The 21256-nt window shown below is 40.5% G+C and overlaps 1 protein-coding gene across 1 annotated transcript in view; it reads right to left on the bottom strand.

Moving 5' to 3' along the window:
- clstn2a (calsyntenin 2a) overlaps positions 1-21256 on the bottom strand; it is a 138583-nt gene that overhangs the window by 80315 nt on the left and 37012 nt on the right. The gene's annotated exons all lie outside the window — the stretch shown is intronic.

Here is a 21256-nt window from a genome sequence, read left to right as displayed (position 1 = left end):
TTCTTTCGGTCACGACCCACAGCTCATGCCCACAGGTGAGGGTAGGAACGTAGATTGACTGGTAAATAGAGAGCTTTGCCTTTCGACTTAGCTCCCTCTTTACCACAACGGACTGATACAAAGTCCGCATCACTCCAGACGCTGCACTGATCTGTCTGTCGATCTCCCGCTCCATTCTTCCCTCACTCATGAACAAGACCCCAAGATACTTGAACTCCTCCACTTGGGGAAGGATCTCATTCCCGACCTGGAGAGGGCACCCCACCCTTTTCCGACTGAGGACCATAGTTTCGGATTTGGAGGTGCTGATTCTCATCTCAGCCGCTTCACACTCAGCTGCGAAACGCTTCGGGATCGCTCCGGATGAGCTGGAAGAAGTGGCTGGGGAAAGGGAAGTCTGGGTATCTCTGCTAAAGCTACTTCCCCCGCGACCCGACCCGGAGAAGCGGTAGATAATGGATGGATGACTAAAAAATAGCAGGTGGCGCGGTGGAACAGCTGGAAAGCGTTGGCCTCACAGTTCTAAGGACCCGGGTTCAATCCTGGCCCTCCCTGTGTGATGTTTGCATGTTCTCCCCGTCCCTGCATAGGTTTTCTCCAGGCACTCCGGTTTCCTCCCACATCCCAAAAAGATGCAACATTAATTGGACACTCTAAATTGCCCCTAGGTGTGATTGGGAGTGCGGCTGTTTGTCTCGATGTGCCCTGCGATTGGCAGCCAACCAGTTCGGGGTGTACCGTGCTTCTTGCCTGTTGGCAGCTGGGATGGGCTCCAGCACTCCCGCGACCCTTGTGAGGATCAGCGACAAAGAAAATGGATGGATGAAATATAGCATGGTAAACAGCTTTTCAACATTTCCCTGATCAGATATTAAGCCACATGGGATAAAGGTTTGGACAAAGACCTATAATTACTGCCGCATAGGAATATGCTAAGCATAATACCGTATAAGCACAGGGAGTTATTTATACGAGTAACTGACTATTCCCTCAAAGTTGACCTTCACTCATATAGACACCGTGTCTCAATTACTTAAGAGATGGCGTGTCATCGACTTGAACAAATCAAAACCTCTTGCTAAATAGACATCAGGTAATTCAGTAAATAAACACCCCCAAGCCACTATTTGAGGAAATACGGCAAAGAGCAGACATTATTATTACTATTATGTTCACCCAACCTTCACCGTGTAATCTCGCACCGGTGAAAACCTTGTGGCTCACACATGAGAGTCAAACCCTATGAATATTCTCATCAGATCCTCATAATCCAAGTTCTCACTTTGGGTGTAGAGAGAGAGTAAACCCGAGGCCACAATGAGATTAACTAGACCAGATGAGTTGGAGATTACCACAGATCACATCACAAATAATTACTGACAGTGTGGATTAAACTCCCTCCCACTTGCTGTCTGCTCAATCTAATAAGTACACAGAAGCCCACACACTTGCCACAAGGGGAGGGGAAAAAAAATTGATCTCAAGTGTACTAGTATCAGTGCCTGCATGGAGCTTTGGTGTCAACATGACCTTTCGATGCACTGAACTGTCTCATTGCGGTGAGCAGATGTCACAGCTATGCAAGTCTAAATGAATTCATCAGAATACGATTGCAACTTTTCAGAATTATAAAACCACAATAACAACCAAAAATATAAACACATTATTAACTGGATATAATCATATAAAATGTACTGTGGATCACTGGATTTTAATAATTTATAATCTAGGGTGAAGTGTTAACAACACTGTCAAATTTTAATGATGATACTACTAAAAAAATAAAATGAGTTAAAAGAAAATTATTTAAACAAATAAGATTCTCCCTGCTCTGGAGCCCTTTGGGTGTGTCCTCAACGCACCAATCAACTGTCAATCACACACCAATTCTACGACCAGGAAGTGTGCGCTACTTTGTCCAGCATCTTTCCTGTGCCTACACATTCCTACGTGTTTGAGTCCCATTAATATCTGCTTAAATCCTTACAGCTGCCATCGAGGGACTCTAAAGCAGCTGAAGCAGCGCACAATCCAAAAGGAAAAATGATTTTCGGCGTGCAAGCATGGCTAGACAGTTCACTGTCACAATTACATCGGATGACCAAGTGTGCTGAAGTTGTTATATAACGGGGGGGATTCATGCCAGACTCCAAAGTGTGTCAATGGGTCCCATTTTAGGCACACCCTCCACCACCCAAAAAATGTAAAGTTTAAGAAGACTGAAATGGTTAATACCCTTTCCCAAATTGCGTAGTACATTGTTCTCAGTCTGCGCATTTACAGTAGTTATATTCAAACATGTATAATGCATTAGGAAACAGATCTCTGAATTCTCTTTAAAGGATTCTCTAAACAACAAGAATTGAAGGCATCCATAGACGCCGGGGGGGTTTCACGAGTCCTGCATTCCATTATCTATTCACAAGTGGTAGTTGACACTCTAGAAACAAAGTCAAAAACAACATCACATTCTATCGTCTAGTAGGAGCCCATACACAACAACATTGAAATAGTCAGTTGAAAATGTCTTTCTTCACATTAAGTAGTGTAAAACTGTTTTTGATGCATGCAAAGTATTTGTCCTTGACTTGCGTGCTATTGCTATTGGATGTGCAAAACAGCAAACAACGCAGCAGGAGCATTATCCAACAGAACCTCTGCAGTCATTACAGCGTCACGGCGCACATTAAGGAGGTCTAATTCACTTACTGGGACAGTCTAAAAGTGTCTCCGCCAGGCCTCTGTAAAATCTATGACGGCAGAAGAAGCAACTGGAATCCATAAACAAGAGTATAGCCTGTCTTGTCCTGTAAACAGCATTACTGTCATTCCTCTCCAGTCTGGTACTCAGTGATGTGTCAGTGCCATCGCAGGGGCTCACTAAAACATATAGTCCGTTAATGTCTTATTTGGTTGCGAGGAGAAACGATAGTATACTCTATCAATGCGCTGATCTAGCCACGGTATGCCAAATCCAGCCTTTGTCTGGCGTTCTAGAATGTGATTTGTGGCAATAAAAGAGATTTAAAGACACAGCCATGGCTTAACAGAAACAGGACGTACGTATTAAAACGTGGATGTCACTCAGACAAAAGCAAAGGGAAATTATAGGGGACCACAATGTTTTTTTGTAAATTCGTGAGGCACTTCCTGGTTCACAGGGGATGACAAAACAAGGGTATTTGCATCTCATATGAGATTACATTTTGAGTTCAAATGTCCACTGGTCCTTAAGTAACTCGTAATGAAGTTTGTTGGCTTGCCCAGTAGACGAAAACCACCAAAAACACAGCGACGGATAGTGCATAAATGTATGCTGACCTCTCAGTGCACTGATATTAATGAGCAGTTATTATCGTGGCTGGACACACAAATGTACATGACCTCACTGGTCACACCACAAGAAATATATATAAACAGAAGTATATAACTTGGTATAAAAAATACCAATCATCTTTGACAGATTGCCAACTTATTGTGCAGCTGTGGACCTGTGTGCCACCGGGAACCAGGATACAAGAGGCTCATGCACTGGATCAGCAAAATGAGGGTATGAAATCGAAAGAGCAGAAGCCAGTTTTGCTGGAGTCAGCAAGCAGGTGCGGCCCAATTAAAAGCAAGGAAGAAGAGTACAGAAGGAGCATCTTAAAAAAACAAAAAGGGCCACATAAGAGTTTCAGATATACAAAATAATCAAAATGTAGTATGTTATAATAATATATTTCATTTGACAAAAGTTTTCCATCTATTTTTTTTTTCTCTCTTTGTTGTCAATAGGTTCCCACGTAAGCTGGAGCGTGTCCCTGCACAAACATTCAAATATATACTGTATAAAAGATATACAATTTGGAATTCAACCGAAATGTCTTACTGGTAAATTGTCTCAAAAGGCTTGCTCAAAAACTTGAGATGGTGCCAACTGGCTACGAGTTACAAAGGTTGGCGTTCAAGTCATCCATTCGTCCATCCATTTTTTGTGCTGCTTATCCTCAGGAGGGTCGCGGGGTGCCGGAGTCAATCCCAGCTGTCATCGGGCAGGAGGCAGGGTACACCCAGAACTGGTTGCCACCCAATCGCAGGGCACATAGAGACAGGCAACAGTTGCACTCACAATCACGCCTAGGAGCAATTTCGAGTGTCCATTTAATGTGGCATTTTTGGGGATATGGGAGGAAATCGGAGTGCTTGGAGAAAACCCACGCAGCCGCAGGGAGAACATGTAAACTCCACACAGGTGGGGCCAGAATTTTAACCATGGACCTCAGAGCTGTCAGGCCAACACTCTACAGCACTTCCACCGTGCCATCTTCAGTAAGTTTTTTAGGTACATTCTCTGTATTGGTACTGGTCTACAGTACAGTTTTAACAAGTTGAAGCATAAGGATGACTTATACTTTTGCTTTCAATATTACTTCCAATGTGAATATGTCCCAGAAATGAAGGCCACAGAACATACGAATACATAGATCGCTGTTATAAGAGTCAGATTAAAGCTTACTTTTCAAGTGGTGTGCAGTTAATTAGAATGTTTTATGTGACACCGCAACATGACAAGATTTAACATTTTCGGTGTTAAAGAAAGTTGAATAACTATTCAGTATCCTCTGGACCATGCAAATAGAATCATATTACATCTATTATGCGCAAAAGATTTTATGCTATGCTGGCAATTGAATTGACATCAGGAGTCTTGCCCAAAGACACAGCTCAGTGAAATTAAAATCATTTTTTTCCACTTTTTTTGGTTTGAGACGGAAAATGTATAACGTAAATCATTGATCATAACTGAAGCAAAAATGGACCAAAGCATCAAAATGCATTTACAAGAATAGAGCTTTCCTGGGCTTTGTTTAGTGTTCACCCTGTTGTTTTATACGGTGGATTTTTAAGCAATTGTTTTCTGTCACGGATTTTTAACATTTACAGGCAAATTGTTCGCATTCGTTGTAGTGCCACATTGTGCACAACATGCAACCAGCCTGTAAGTATTGTTGTATGCTCTGTTTCTATGTGTTTCTGCTTCTTATGTGTAAAGTTGGTTGAAGGTTTGTAATTACCACTGTTTATGCTCATCCATTAGCCTGTCTATGGTGGGTCACATTACACATGAGCATTTAGTCGACGTTTCTCAGATGAAATGATGTGGTTTGGATGAACATTTCGGACGGGAATGACGCGGAGTCTGATGAGTGAGCTCCGGTGGCGGGTCGCAAGCCGAACTTTCAGGCGGAGGAGGCCTTTAGCCGAGCTTCAGTGGTGAAGGAGGCCTTTAGCCTAGTTTCGGCGTCCGTGGCTATCGGCCTCTATGGCTTTGTTAGCCCCGGATGACGAAGCTATGCTCAAGTCCTCCACTCCCTGGAACCTCGGCTTGCGGCCGCCGCCGGAGCTCACTCGTCAGACTCCGCGTCATTCCCATCCGAAGAACCATCCCCGGCTGCTGGCCCGGAGCTCCCGGGGCCTTTGTTTATGCACTTATGTCGCGCATAGGCCTCCAAGTAGTCAGACTCAACGTCATTCCGCCCAAAGAACCATCCAAATATTCAACAATAATTACAGCCACAGGTTCAAATCTGTATGGAAGTATTCCTCAGTCTTCCTAATCAACCGATACTGCTATTTCTTCATCAGATGAGGATAAATCCGAGAAATCAACGCTGGGCATAATGGTGTCCCATGCAATCCAGCTTTAGGAATGGCACGGTACACATCACATCACATACGCGCACGTAGATCATGTGACTCGCAAAAATGGCAGTGCCCCTGAAAATTCGTAACTGTCGATAAAAATCTTCTCAAAACACTATTAAATGAGAGAGGATTTAACATCACATTGTCAAAATAGGGCAAATATTACATTACCTATTTGATGTATTGTTCATGCAAAGTACTGCATGAAGTGAGTAATGTTCAATTCTGTTTGGCTTTCTGTATCAGTTGGGAGTGACAGAAAGCTTGCACCAAGCACGCTTTGGAACAATGTGTTAGCTATAAAGTGAGAACAAGCTGTAAAGAATGGTTTTAATTTAATTTAAAATTACATTTATTAAGTTTAAAATGAGTAACGTGTGTCCAAGTGGTGAAACCTTTTTTTAAGCTCTTATATGGTCACGACATGGCAGATTGCACAAAAACATATTACCTGCAATAAAGAGGGCCTCGCTGTACCTGTATACCAGTAATATAAAAGTAAAGGGTAAGGGAAGCAAGCAGAGCAGTATAATAGGCATGCAGCACTGACAGGGGAAATGGGAGTGCATCATTACATTAGTACTAAGAGCATCAACAGTGACTTTTAAAGCCCCAACACTGAAGTGTAAGATGCCGTTAGGGTGAAGAGGGTAATTAGGCATATTGACTGCTGCATGTAGTCTTTGGTTAGAGACTGCCAGTGGCACATTTTCAAGACATTAATTCTTCCCACATGCTCTCAGAGGACACTTTCTGGCATGCAATGTGAAGATTTGTAGGGTGTGCTTTTTTACCCTCTTTATAGTGTTGTTCTTTCTTAACACTTAACCAATAGGCACCTTGAACAGATCTCGGCCAATCGCAGGTGAAGAACCTACCCATTTAGCAACAAAATTGGTTTCTTTAGTACAAGAGGCAATCTAATCACTATGAAGTATCTTGATGAGCAAACTAGTTTTGGCGGATGTGCCCAGTCAGCAGATCTGGTAGAAGAAATCTGAGGGAGGCTGAGGGAGTTGAGCAGCTACAGAAAAAGTCAACAATGTGGAGGTGGAAAACAATATCCAAAAGAGAGAATTGGAAAATCATAACTTTTACACAAGCACAATGTTTTTCCAGCCTCAACATTTTCTTGTTTCGCTTTGTTATGGAGTGTCTGTGAGAGTATCCTTCAATTGCGTGTGCGACTGTCTTTTGTGCTTTTCTGCTTCTTTGATATTTAGTATAGTATTCTAGAAACGGCGCTCACGCAAGAAGTCCGTGGATCCACCATAGTATTTAAACACATACCTGTATAATCCGTATGTCACAATAACAGAGGTTTCCTGAAGGACAATTTCTTGAAATCCTAGCAAATCTTTCAATCTGACAATGGAGATATTTGTTTGTTATATGTGAGTTTGGCATTGACTATAACGTCAAAATATGGAGAGAAGACAGAGCACCAGTTGCCTTATATTAGATGTTATGTGGTGCTCACCTCCCTACATTGATGAATTACATACACATACAAATACACAAACGCAAGGAATCAAATTGAATTGCTGTTATTATTGGCCATTTAGAAGATAACTTGCCAACCAATCCATAAAATGAGATTTAAAATAAAAACAAAACTCACAGATACATGGTTCCTTGTCTGTTTTTACACACTTAGCCAGTAAAGCTGATTCTGACTATGTATAAATGTTTTTTTCCGATATGCATAAATTAGATCCAAATTTTGCATTACATTAGAAGATGAAAAAGAGCAGTTAAGAGATGAATTTGGAATGAGGGAATGTTACGCAGCCTTAATAACAATCATCATGTGTACTTTAAAATTGAAGTAGAGTTTAAAGTAACATGCTTTAGACCATTCATTCAACTGTAACAACAAACAACTAGGTTTACAAATCTGATCAGACAATATTGACAATAATGACAATATTAATGCTAATATAATTTTGTTTGAAAATGTTAGCTAGCCAAATGTAAAACAAAAGTGCTCAACTTAGTAGACTACGCTAAATCTCTGGAGGTGCTTATTTGCCTTTATTTGTAATATGAATTCAACATTGCTATCGAGTTGAATCCATATTGGTTTTTCCATTTTAAGGCTGAGTAAGTCTTAAAATAATTATAATACATCGAAGGTGAATTCCTCCAAATGTTTTGCTCTTCTGAAAGGCCTCTGTATCATAATTTGCCTAGAAACGGTAGAATCGCCAAATGGACAAGCCAGCTCTACTGAGATGCTGCATTAAAGGAGACGAGGGAAGAAGTGAAGTGAAAGTGGAGTGAAGGGAAATTACAACAAAGGGAGATCAGCAAATGGGACCGAAGTGAAGATGGCGGAGAAAGTCATCTCCATTAACTGAGAGCAGCAGGCAGCGAGAGGAACAGAAATGGTGTGTGAGACACGGATGCTGTGTGACTGATCGCATCCAATTAGAAACGTTTCACCCTAGTGACTTGTCATCACCAACCTTTAAGTACAAAATCCATCTGTCCGTCCTCGTGCTGGTTGGCCAGAGGGGGTGATACCTTCAGTCTCTAAGAATATTCCGGCATCTCACAAAAGAGACTACGACCCTCACATTTATCCAATTATTTACTTACACCTTTTAATGGGATACCATTGAAGAAATGACACGTAGCTACAATGTAAAGTTTTGTAAAACAGTGTAAATGTACTGGCCCCCGAAAATAACAACACACAGCTTTCAATGTGTAAGATATTGGCAACAAAATTGAGGACACCCCTACCGAAGTGAAAATGTCCAAATGTAGCACAATTAACCATTATTCCTCCCCGGTGCCATGTGAACTATTCATGTTCCAAGGTCTCGGGTGAGAGTGGAGAGCAGGTGTGTTGAATCTGATATTATCGCTGTCTCACTCTCATACTGTTCACTAGAAATTCAATATGACACCTCATGTCAAAGAACTGCGGGGATCTGAAAAAAAAGAATTGTTGCTCTACATAAAAAATGCCCAAAGCCAGTAATTCTCAAAGTCTGCTCGGGGTACCATCAGTGATACACGTATGTGGTCTCCCTTTAGTGGTTTGCAAAATAATCATTGCATAAATACTGTTCAGTTGTATTTAACTTTTTAGTTCAATGCATTTGCTCATAAGATAGATATTTCAATGATATAGAATGTTTTGAACTCCTGAATTTCAATGCCAGTGCCGTATGGAGCAGACTAATGCAGTCTATGGCCTCTGCTGTTTCCATTATTAATGCATGATATATTTTATAGAAACCAAATGGCCATTTGGTGATAAAGATGACAAACTATGATGTGTATGTGACATCAGAAGTGGTAATGCCAAAACCAACATTGCTCCTGACCTGGTTACGTCTAAATGGGCATTCACTGAAACACACATCTGTCAAATCGCATCGAAACAAAATGTGATTTGGTGTGCTTGCTTATTACATTGTGGTCCCTGCATTATAATTCTTAAATGTGAATCTTTCCATCGTTTAGCTATTCAATTCCACAATGTCATTTTGTTTCTGTTGGCTCTGTTTTTCAAATGAGAGCTGTTTGTCTTCCAAATTACTGTTGTATAATCTGGAAGTATATCAAAGCAGAGAGAAAATGAAATCAGCGCATTGATTTTTACTGACAACTGGGTATAACCATGGCAGTTGTATGTTATTTGGTTTAAAATCTAATTTTAATTGATGGATTTAATTGATTAAACAAAACAATAGCGGAGATGGTCATTGAAGTTTTCATTTCATCTATATGATTGTTCCTGCCTTAATGTTCTAATGCTAATACTGTGACTGGACTGAACAAGCTTATAGTAACCCAGAATTGGATTTGATTTTAGTTGATGATAATACGGAGTAAAATTGTCATGGTGTGCTCCAAACCGTACTACAGTGAAAACCAGCAAAGTTTTGTTGAGGAGCAACTTCTATTCAGATGCTTCCATTTTGTGCCCTCACCATCCTGACACTTGAGATCACTATCCTCTGGGTAATATCAGTCATCTCGGAGAGGGGAATAATGGATACAAAACTGCAGGAAGTTTGTTATATCTGGCCATGCTGGAGGATGTCTGGTTCAATAATGCCAGAAAATCGGTTCCAGGCATTCTCTGAAAGAACTAACAAGGAGGAAGAAGGAAATGACATTCTGTGTAATGTTTTCATCAGTGAAAATAACAACAACAAAGTATTACTCCACACATACATACACACACACACACACCACACACACACACACACACACACACACACACACACACACACACACACACACACACACAGACACACACACACACACAAAGTGGCGCTACCATGTTAGTGATCAAGGAGTACAGCTGGTATATTTTACACCAAAATTGCCTATTACTAACTTCAGTCACGTGAAAGTTACTTGCTGTAACGCTCTTCTAAAAAAAAAAATTTTTAAAAAGAGCGAGATTGGTGGTGTTATTTTCAAATCAACTCAGCGATTTCCTGAAATTATATGGACTTTTTGACAAATTTCAATCAGGTTTCTGAACTCTCAAAGTACAGAATTAGCCCTTATTAAAGTGGTAAATGATGATGGTTTAATAGTGACTTGGGAAAGGTGTCAGTTCTGGAGGTCTTGGTTCTTAATGTTCAAGGTTCAAGATTCAAGGCTCTTTTATTGTCAATTCTTCAATATGCGTAACACGCATGTCGTGACTACATCTGCAAAGCCCCGATGCTACAATTTCGCGAGCGGACCGCACACTAAACCGGCAGGACAGAACCATACTCTTCAGTAAGAACAGAGGAGGGGGGGCCTTGTGTTTATGTGGACAACGACCGGGGTTGTAACAGCAGAATCATCGACGGCCACAGCTCTCCTGATTTAGGGGTTCTCGAAGTCTCGTGCAGACCTTTTTATCTACTGAGGGAGCTAACGGTTGTCAATGTGATACCTGGTTTCATCCTGCCGGATGCTTACGTGAGAAGAGCACTTGGTCATCTGCTCGAGATTATAAAAGAGCAACAGCTTGCCCACCCCAATGGAGTGTTTATTGTTGCTGGTGACTTCAGTCAATATGTTCAAAGACTGCTCCCCAAATTCGTCCAGTATGTGAAGTGTCCCACCAGAGGGGATAATACCCTGGATCACATCTACTCCAACATTAAATATGCATACTTGGCCAGCCCCCTCCTCCATCTTGCTGGATCTGATCATGTTTGCATTCCTCTCACCCCCACATGCAACCTACTAAGACAAACAAGGCAACAAACAAAGACAATTACAACATGGCCTGCGAATGTGCTCTTAAAGCTGCAGGAGCGTTTTTTTATGCACTGTTTGGGAATTATTTTAACACCAAAACCTTGAACCTTTTTCCCACTCCAAACTCAGGTACACCTGAAACGCCATAATGCCGCCTTCAGGTCAAGGGACAGGGCACAGTGCAGTGCTGCCAGAGCTGACTTAAGGCGAGGCATCAAAGAGGCCGAGGCGGCCTACAAAAGGAACAATGACGAGTGCTTCACAGAAAATAACGTTGAAAAGATATGGGAGGGATTATCAAATCACAAACTACAACAAAGACAACCAGATGTGTGCCAACACGGACATCTCACTAGCTGATGAACTAAACCGTTTGTTTGCCTGCTTTGAGACTGATAGATCAGATTCAGTCTCACCACAACCACCTCCCATCAGCAGCACACTGATGCTTCAGTATCACGAAGTGAGACATGTGCTCTGGACTGTAAACACCAGGAAGGATCCCGACCCAGATAGTGTGCCTGGGAAGGTATTGAAAGCCTGTGCTGATCAGCTGAATCAGAATCAGCTTTAATAGCCAAGTATGTGACAACACACAAGGGATTTATCTCTAGCATTCTGTACAGCCCTGGTACAACATTCATGGTGAGTACGGAGAAGAACAAGCTAACAAGAACGAAGAACAATAGACATTTAATTAATAGGGAACAATTTCTTATGAACGTCACAGTTGTGCAAAGATGCAGAGTCTTCTAGCAGTTTGTGTGTGTCAACCCCCCCACATTATGTTGAGCTTATACAGTGTGCCCTTACTGGTGTCTTACCGGTAAAATATGGAACTGTTCCCTGCAACAACCAACCATTCCCTCCTGCCTGAAATCTCCGACAATCTTCCCTGTCCCTGAAAGGCCAGCCACTGACAATCTGAATGATTACAGAGCTGTTGCATTTACACCTGTGATCATGAAGTGCTTTGAGAGGCTCGTTGTGCGTCACAAAAAGACTCACTTCCTCCGTCATGCGACATTCACCAGCTTGCCTACAGAGGAAACTGGTCCACCGAGGATGCCATCGCAACAGCTCTTCACACTGCACTGAGCCCCCTGGAACACCAAGTGAACTCTGTGAGGATGCTCTTCATAAACTTTAGCTCAGCCTTTAATACTACCATCCTAGGTATTTTTGGTTGACAAACTATCCCTCCTTGGACTATCCCTTTCCATTTAATGCTGGATTAAGAACTTTCTCACAAACAGTGCACAATCTGTCAGACTTGGCCCATATCTCATTTCCCCCCTCATCCTCAGCACCGGGTCCCCTCAAGGTTGTGTACAGAGTCCTCTACTGTACTCTCTGTACACACGTGACTCCACACCAAACCAACCCAGCAACTCTGTCCGCAGTGTTGCTAATTATTCCACCATGGGTGGGCTCATCACCTTTGGAGATGAGTCAGCGTACAGAGATGAGGTTGCAAAACTGTCAGATTGGTGTTTAGTAAACAACCTCACACTAAACACCACAAAAATGAAGGAAATCATCCTGGGTGAAAGAGAAATTCTGGAAGGAACTAGATAAAGTAGTTCCGAGCATACCAGACACAGAGAGATTGGTGATTGGTGCACATTATAATGGACAAGTTGGTGAAGAAAAGGGGGGATAAAGAAGTTATGGATAAATTACTGACTGTAAAGTAGCGGCAATGGGGACAGTATTGGATGATGGTGTGTATGATGACGGGTGTTGCAGGGGAAGATTAAGAAGATAAAGGTAGAGCAGAGAGCCATGTGGTGGAAGATGAGAAACATTCTGTACATTACATTCTTCATTTCATTCATTCATTACATTCTGTATTTTTGTAGCAAGTTACACTCGCTTCTACTCCTACTCTTCTTATTGCTTTGCATCATATTGATCTCTCACTGCAAAAGAACCAGGAACAAATAAATGTCCAATCCTAAAAGCTCCCTAACTGGTTCAGTATTATTAGTTGTGGATGATTGATGGTGATCTTTTTTCTACACTGCTAATCCTCATTATGTTTGTGAGTGTACCGGAGGAGTATTAGTATTAAATTAGGAAACGCTCCAGAATTGGGCCAGGATTCTCTGGAGCGCCAGGTCTTCAAAACAGATTCCCTTAATGACTCACATGAATAGCTAAAGACTGACTAATTCAGAATTCCCCAGAGATGTCACAAGATGGCAAAAATGTATTAGTTTTATGTCAGACAGGGTTTGGTCTTCTGCTGTGGCATTTCAGAAATAGCACTTACACGCAATGTGAGTTTTTTTAAAGAAACAAGAAAGGGTAGTTTCCCAAATAAATCTAGAAATGATTGAATTCACTAATAGCGAATAATGAATAGGCTGGGGAACACTGTACCACTACATTTCAAAATTACAATGGCGTGCTGTGAATATGAAACTCATAAAATAGAAGTGCTGCCTCACTTTTATTCTTCTCAAAGATTAAATCCGATCTTATCTCCCATTTTAAGAGGGTTAAGTCAATGTCAGTGAAATTTCAGCGGGAGAAAAATTAATTCTTAAGCAATGTCCACCCACTGAGCTGAACTACCCATTATTTCTGGAACCTAACGAATAGCACAGGCTTGGGCCTCGAGGCTAAAGCTAAATATGAAGGCTGATAATGGGCACCCCTGACATTTGCCCTAATACTTTTGGCGGGTGTTAAAAGAAGTGCTGTTGATTTTGATTGGGGGGGTGGAAGATGTCACGCTATGAATCTCGCCCCACGGCACTTATGAAGACAATCCATTGTAGCACGGCGGGTGGGGGTCAAAAAAGTCCAGCTGCTGTGACTTTAGTGATGCACTCTGAAGTTTTTCCACATTCAAAGAAGATTTTTTCACAGGCTGTTACATAATTGAGCTTGGCTAGTGGTTGTCTGCATACCTTTTCCCCCAACACTTATGTTTCCATTTTTTTTTTCAACAATATGGCTTTTAATACAGACAATAACATCCATGCATATTAAACAGTGACATTTCCTTATGTCTACAGTGACTTTCAATTTTGCCAGGATGTCTGGAAAATGGCCATACGGTGCTACATGAGAGCATACGAGAGTGTTGCCTTTAGATACGAGAAGATTTCGTTCCATGGAAGCACTTGAAACTCAAAGCACTTGAACATCAAATCATCTTTCTAAATTGAAATCCTTTCCAGCCTTCCCCTCAAAAAAAAGTCAGCTTTTTGTAATTTGCTTTTAATAAGGAAAATCACTGCGTAATACAGTCCTTTACAAAATCAGCAATCATAATAAGTGAATAAAATTTAAAGAATTAAACAGTTTGTGCATCATGATGAATTTGCTGTTTAAATATTTAAATATTTCAATAAAGTACAACAGAGCTCAAGTTTACTCCCGCTGTCTACTTTTAAAAGTGTGCAAGCATGCTACCATATGTTTTAAGCTAGGGTATTGTCATGTCACCCGGAGGCTGGAGGGGCTCCCAGCATGCTTTGCAGTGCTAAACATGTACGTAAATAGTGTTTGAAGTACCAGTTTTGTGTCAGTTTCGACGCTCATCGTTGTGGTTGTTTTGTTGTCTGCTGGTTGTGCTGTTCTATCTGCTGTGGAGTAATTATTTTGGGTTTGGTGTGACATCGTGATTGAGGAAGGCAAGGTAGTTGCTGACTTGCTTAGACCGGTCTTGGTAGGGGTAAAAGGTAAAAGGGTAAACTTCAGAATCAGAATCAGACTCAGCTTTAATGGCCAAGTGTGTAAAAACACACGAGGATTTTTTCTCCGGCAGTCGGTGCTGCCCTGGTACCACATTCAGAGCCAATAACAAGGAACAACATAGCAACTAGAACAAAGAACAAGAGAACAAGCTTGTTCTTCTGCTTACAGATATATAGCCACCATGCTTGCACCAAATAATAAGGTGCGGTTTGTGTACGTGTTAAATACTCCGATTGCACCCGCAACTCAGACTGCGCCTTTTAATACAATGTGCCATTATGGTCGCAAAATACAGTATCTCAAATTTTTGCTTGCAAGACAAAGAAAAAAGTTGGCCGAACAATCACTCACTTCTCAAAAACCTTGTAAGTCGAATCGCTTGAAGCTCAAGGCAGGTTGTACAGGCATATTATATTTTACACTGGTAAAATCCAGCCCATTATTCTTCTTTCAAGGGACTGCTGCGGCCTTGTTAGGCCAGTGTCAAACGTTAGAAGTACTACATTCTACATGTGGGTTAAAAAAAGAGCTATGGGCCAGAGTTTGGACAAACCCGGGTAGTGGTTATTTATTTTGCAGGTGTCAAGTCTTGGCAAAGGTCTGTACTCCCTAAGTGCTATTTTCGTTGTAGTGAGACACTTAATGGACCACAACGGCGCATTTGTCCTAAAACGAAAAAAAAAACAACAACTTAAAAGTAGACCTCTTAAATGGCTGCTAATCTTCTTGTCTGAAAGTGAAAAATTAAATGTGAAACGGTCTTATTACAGAGATACAATATAATCCACAGTCTATGTATATATGAGTTATGTGTAAGTCGAAATATGTCCTCAGTGTGACAAAATGCTGTTCAGTGATCTATGAAGGAACAAACAATCAATGCTTTCATTTATTTACTCAGCATGATACAAGATGAGGAAAAATGAATGTGCAAGAAGCAGTTAATTAACAATTAACAATATACAATTCATTTAGAGCCTCTCTGTGCTGGAACTGACCATTTTCTCTCCAGCAGTTTCAGAGGGCAAGAGAGAAAACTAATTATGTTTACAATATATCGCTTAAACTTTCTTGAAGCAAGGCTTTCAATGGAGCTGATTTTTAATATCCTGCTTATATTATACAGTCAACCCCGTTTATCACAGCGGATATGCACCAAAAAGGTGAAAATCTGCAATAAAGGGACCATATAAGTTTTTTTCCTCCAATAGATGTATCCCTTAAAGGGACTTTTTAACATAATTAAACTTATTAAACCACACTTTTTAAACACTGAAAATGTATTTGGGGGGGGTAGATTAAAAAGTGTACATTTCTTTTGCAAAGCTTTATGTACTAGGAGCATCTTTATGGCACCTTGAGATCTACAGTATACATGATTGATTAGGCAACCAGTTCAGGGTCTACCCTGCCTCCTGCCCATTGACATTTGGGATAGGCTCCAGCATTCCCACTACCCTTGTGAGGATAAGTGGCTAAGAAAATGGATGGATGGATGATTGACCATTTTTTCAAGATACGAGAAATTATTTGACCGCTAATGAGTTTGACTTACAAGCGCAGACTTGAGATCTGAGCATTGGGTAATGGCAGTGACTTGACTCCCTTCAACAAACAGCAGTTGGTAAATAGTGAATAATTTACATTCACATAACAGTAAAGGCATGAGCATTTCACGGAAACGATCGTTCCGTTACCGTGCCGTTACCCAGCCTGAGAAAACACAGAACCGAAAGTCCGTTTCCCAGATCTCTGGGCTTACTTTTAATAAAATTCGCCCATGTGTGGAATGTAAAACAAGTTCTCAACGAAATACAACAATCTGTATAAAACGAACCTACATGAACCCCTTTATTTTTAATGATTAAAACGCCTAGCTTTGTCAGTGTGGTTTACAAACAGCACCTGTTTCCGCTTCTGTGCTACGCATGCGCAAGGTCGAGTTATTCATATCCAGGTCACGCAAACGCTAGTCAAACATGTCGGTTGTTATGCGTAAAAGACAAAATGCTCATGCCTGCTAAGGCTTTATTTTGAAGTACATGTAAAAACCGGTTCCCATGAGCATTATCAATGGGAACCGAAAAATCGTTTCCCACCGTTTCCTAGGACAAAAATCAACGGAACCGAAAGATCAGTTACCATATTTGCCGAAATCCTCATGCCTGCAGTAGGTATACTGTAAAACCTCATTTAAAAAAAAAACCCACCAAAAATGAAGAACCGAACAACTGTTTTGTCAGTTATTTGGATATAACAAAGCGTAAAGGAAAATTAGTCTCCTCATGTTAGAATCAGACTCAATATCAACCAAATTCTTTTAAGAAAAACATGTCTTCATCCATGTTTATTGAAGATCATGCTCACACGTGCTTTCATACTCATGCATAGCTCTAAAGTCATATCCAATGTAACACATTGTGGATGGGAAGGGGTGATCGACTATTGACTGACAGAGCTCAAGCAACTCTTGGTGGTTACTCACAATACAGCAACAGCTTTGGGCAACATGCTACTAGTAACAATGTGTGTGTGTGTGTGTGTGTGTGTGTGTGTGTGTGTGTGTGTGTGTGGTGTGTGTGTGTGTGTTTTAGTGAGTGTGCATGTTTGGTTGGCTGAAATTTCCACAAGCCCGCGAGAGTGACTGGGAGGAAGTCTGACAGGTGAAGATAACCTGAACCAACAGTGTGGAGGCAGTAGCTCTTAAAACATAACATGCCAGACGTGGATCACATTGTCTAAACTCCAAAAATGTTGAGCGTCTACGCGATTTGGAGGATGAGGTTCTGCATTTATGCATGACGCCTGGTTGGCAATGTGTAGAGGCTGCGGAGGTGTGTTTTGCTTATAAAACTGGGCACGCATGATTTGGGTTTGTGTGTACAATGTAAATGTGACTGGATGGACTCTAAGAGGTGAATAGAAGAGAGACAAAATGTATAAAATATATTATATTGTGTAACTACTTCCATTACCATTATAGGTGTGCATTCAAATAAGTGCAGCGCTCGTTTCACTCGCGTTGCCCATTTAGATTATACAAGTGTCGAACTCAAAAGCCGAGGGGCCAAAGTGAACCCAAAGTCATCACTTTATCTGGCCCACTGAAGTAGTCCTTGTTAAAATCTGTAACAAAATTGAAAATTACCTTCAATTTTGATAATGTTGAAATGCTGCAAGCACTGCATTGGTTCCAAAATTCCTCTTTTTTTTCTTTTTTTAATACATTGAACAATAGTATTCAATTCTAATGTGAGACAATTACATGTGGATTTTGCTATGTGCTCTGGCCCTGCAGCTATCCAACCCTACACACCAACTTGTTGCTCACAGTATACAAAGTGAATATGATAAAATTATACTGTATATTTACAGATATATATGGTTTTACTATCATGACAGCACCCCTGAGACCAGGGGTGTCCAAACAAATACAGAAAAATCTACGGCCATGACGTCACTTTAACTTTCTTCTATTGTAATTAATTAAACACATTAAAACCAGTAAAGCATTTATACACCACACTCCATTGTAGTTATTTTCAAAACTGTTACATCCCAGCACTGTGTTCAAGGTGGCAGTCAAACTAGTAGCACTAGTAGCACTAGTTTGAGAGGATTTTTGTTCGTTTGTTTATTTATTTATTTAATTGATTTTTGTGTTGGCCCGCTGCCCTGCATCCACTACAATGAGTGGCGGTCAAATTACAGCTACAATACACATTCAGAACCAAAGCAGGAGCAAATCGTAATAAGGTGAACATTTTGAAAAAAGTTACTCATAGATCATTAATCTTATATGTTCACAAATACGATGTTGGCAAGAAGCAGAAAGTTATTCATCATGGTGTTATGAAGACAAAAGTGTTTCTTTTTGGGTTGTAAATAGCTTATTTGCATATTTGCATTTGTAGAAGAGCATATAAAACCAATGTATGAGTAGTATTTCTTTTTAGGTCTGTCACACCAATGGTGGATGTGGGTACGTGGGAATACCTCAACTTTTTATTTTTTTCATTTTTATTTTTTTACACCCACATTTTGCATGCTGCCTGCGCACCTTCAACACCCCGAATAATGTTGCAGGCTGTTGAAAATGAATGGAAGGCCGCAAAGGGCCCCCACTCACCATATTTATACACCATTGTCTTAGGTAAATCACAACTATAATGAGTTCGACCCCCCCCCCCCCCGGTTTAGAGCTTGAACTCAACCTATTCCATATGGTTTAAAAGTAATATTTTCAGTAACCTTTTTTGTTCAGAATAAAATGTGCAATTGTTAAGTTAACTTTGAAAACAAAAAACTACAGTAGGACTTTTGAGGATACGCTCCCTCCTCCCACCACTGATCCCCCAGTGATAATGTAAAGTGTACGCTCACAAAAAGGCAAAGAAAATTGGAGATGAACAAGATCTCTTTATCTTGTTTTCAACTTTTGAAACCAACTACTTTTCATGCAACGTTAATAGCAAAGCCTGCCGAAGTCCAGAGGTCTATTTTACATTTAAATGAAAGTATTTTGTACTTAAACTTCAGGCAAGAATGATGTCCTCTTTTAGGCTGGAATCCATCCTGAAAATTAATTAGGATATAAATTGATTGGCAACTTGCACATTAAATCTAGCACAGTGGTGCAATAAACATACTGCTAGAGTTTGTGTACCTTGTAAATCTAAGTTGTTTTCCCTTCCAAACTCTTTTATTCACTCAGTAAATGGAAATACTCAGCATATTACATTATTTCTCATCGGACAAGAATGTAGACTGAATGGTTGAAGTATATTCGTCTTATGAAGATCTCCCCCAACACTTCAAGATGCTCAATGTTATTCAATCTATGTTATTTGGGATTTACTGAAAATAAAAGCCATTTGAATCCAAACTACTGAACAACAGAGACTGAAAGTTGGTGAAAAAAACTCCAGAGTAGACGCACTAATGTTGAACAAGTCTTCCCTTGTGTAACAAAGATGTGTAAAGTCTCTAAATAATAAATAAAACATAGACAAAACTAGATCTTATTACCAAGGCGACCACTCGGTTAGGTGCCATCTTGTCTGGAACACTTAGGGCTACTTCAGAGAGATGAGTCTCTTATTATGTAGTACTGTACTTGGTGGAAAACGTTTAACAACTTAAGCCTCATAGCTACTGTTATTATGTGCCTGGAAATAAAGCTACATGTCTGTATTAAAACAGCTTCAGCTTTTGCTGGATGAATGGCTCAGGAGCCAAGTTTGAGAGAGTGGCACCGGAAGATCTATGACCTATCATTTACACTAATAAGGCTTCACACAAAAACATTCATGGAGAGTGGATACGACCAGCTTCTTACCACCAAACTAAGCATCGCAACAATTTGTCCCTATAGACATGTGTAGTATCATGTTGTGCTACAACATGCCAAGCAGCAGTAGAAGAGATCTTTTAAGAAGAAGAAGAATGTACCAAGAAGACAATATGCTAAACAGCAGTAAAAGTAGTCATTTCCACAGAGCAGACAAAATTTATGACTGTGAGTATTGCTCTACGCTCTGCTTTTCTGTGTTGCTGCTCTATTTGGGTTAAAGTACTAGTTGTTGGAAGGTCATCTAAACTAATTTAAGTTTACCAAGTTAGCCTGTCGACAGTATTTCGCATTGTATGCCAGGATTAAGCTTGTGACTTTCATGAGACAAAATTACTGTATATGCATTGGTTGTATTTTGAATTTCTTAATTTTGGTGTTAAAATAATACAAATTTGCACACCCTTTTGTTTTATGTGTCAGTTTTACTGTAAACTTGAACTGGGAGTGACAGATAGAAGCATGCACACTGTGTCTCTTTTTAGGGAACTGTGCAAGAGTGACAGCATGACAGCAACAGGTACTCAGAAATACTTTAAAAATTGTTTTAATATGTTAAACTGTCATTAAATGTAGAAAGGATTACATTATATTTTAAAAAGTGTTAAGTGGTCTCTCTCGAAATTGGCAATTTCCACAGAGGACATATCTGCCACAATACAGTAAATGGAGGCTGGCTGTATTATTCAACGCTGAACACTAGCATGTAAAGAATGCTTGTACAGTATATAGGTCAGGAAAGATGGTATCGAGAAGAAGTCTGCCCATTTGGGCTGCATTTAGACACGCCACTGAACTGGGACAGCCTTCAGATGGCATTATGACATCATCAGCCTTCAAATGGAGCTTGGTGCTTTGGACACGCAGTGTGCATGTGGCTTTGTCGAATTTGGCCACATTACATTTGAAAGAATTTGTCATTGGAATAAATGTGCACATGGGAGGAAAGGTGGGGGCCAAACTAATCACGGGGAGCTAAAAAGCGTGAAAGTGCCATTACTCATAATGCCAAATACACGTAGCAGAGATGAATTACTGCAATCCAATGGCACCTCTGGTATTGGATCCAATTAGGTGGAAAAGAAAAAAACTTTACCTTGCTAAAATATATGATTATTGCATGATAATAACAATAATAATCATCATCATTATAATAATTTTCATGGCCCGGAGACGTGATTGGCGAAAGCGTCTGCCTCACAGTTCTGAGCACCAAGTTTCAAATCCCAGCCCCGCCTGTGTTAGCTCACTCCACAACGGGCAGCAGTTTGGAAGGTAGTA

The sequence above is a fragment of the Syngnathoides biaculeatus genome, chromosome 13, assembly GCF_019802595.1.
Source record: "Syngnathoides biaculeatus isolate LvHL_M chromosome 13, ASM1980259v1, whole genome shotgun sequence".
Classification (NCBI taxonomy): Eukaryota; Metazoa; Chordata; class Actinopteri; order Syngnathiformes; family Syngnathidae; genus Syngnathoides; species Syngnathoides biaculeatus.
The sequence above is the reverse complement of the archived record's forward strand: the minus strand, read 5'-3'. Positions and strand labels throughout refer to the sequence as shown.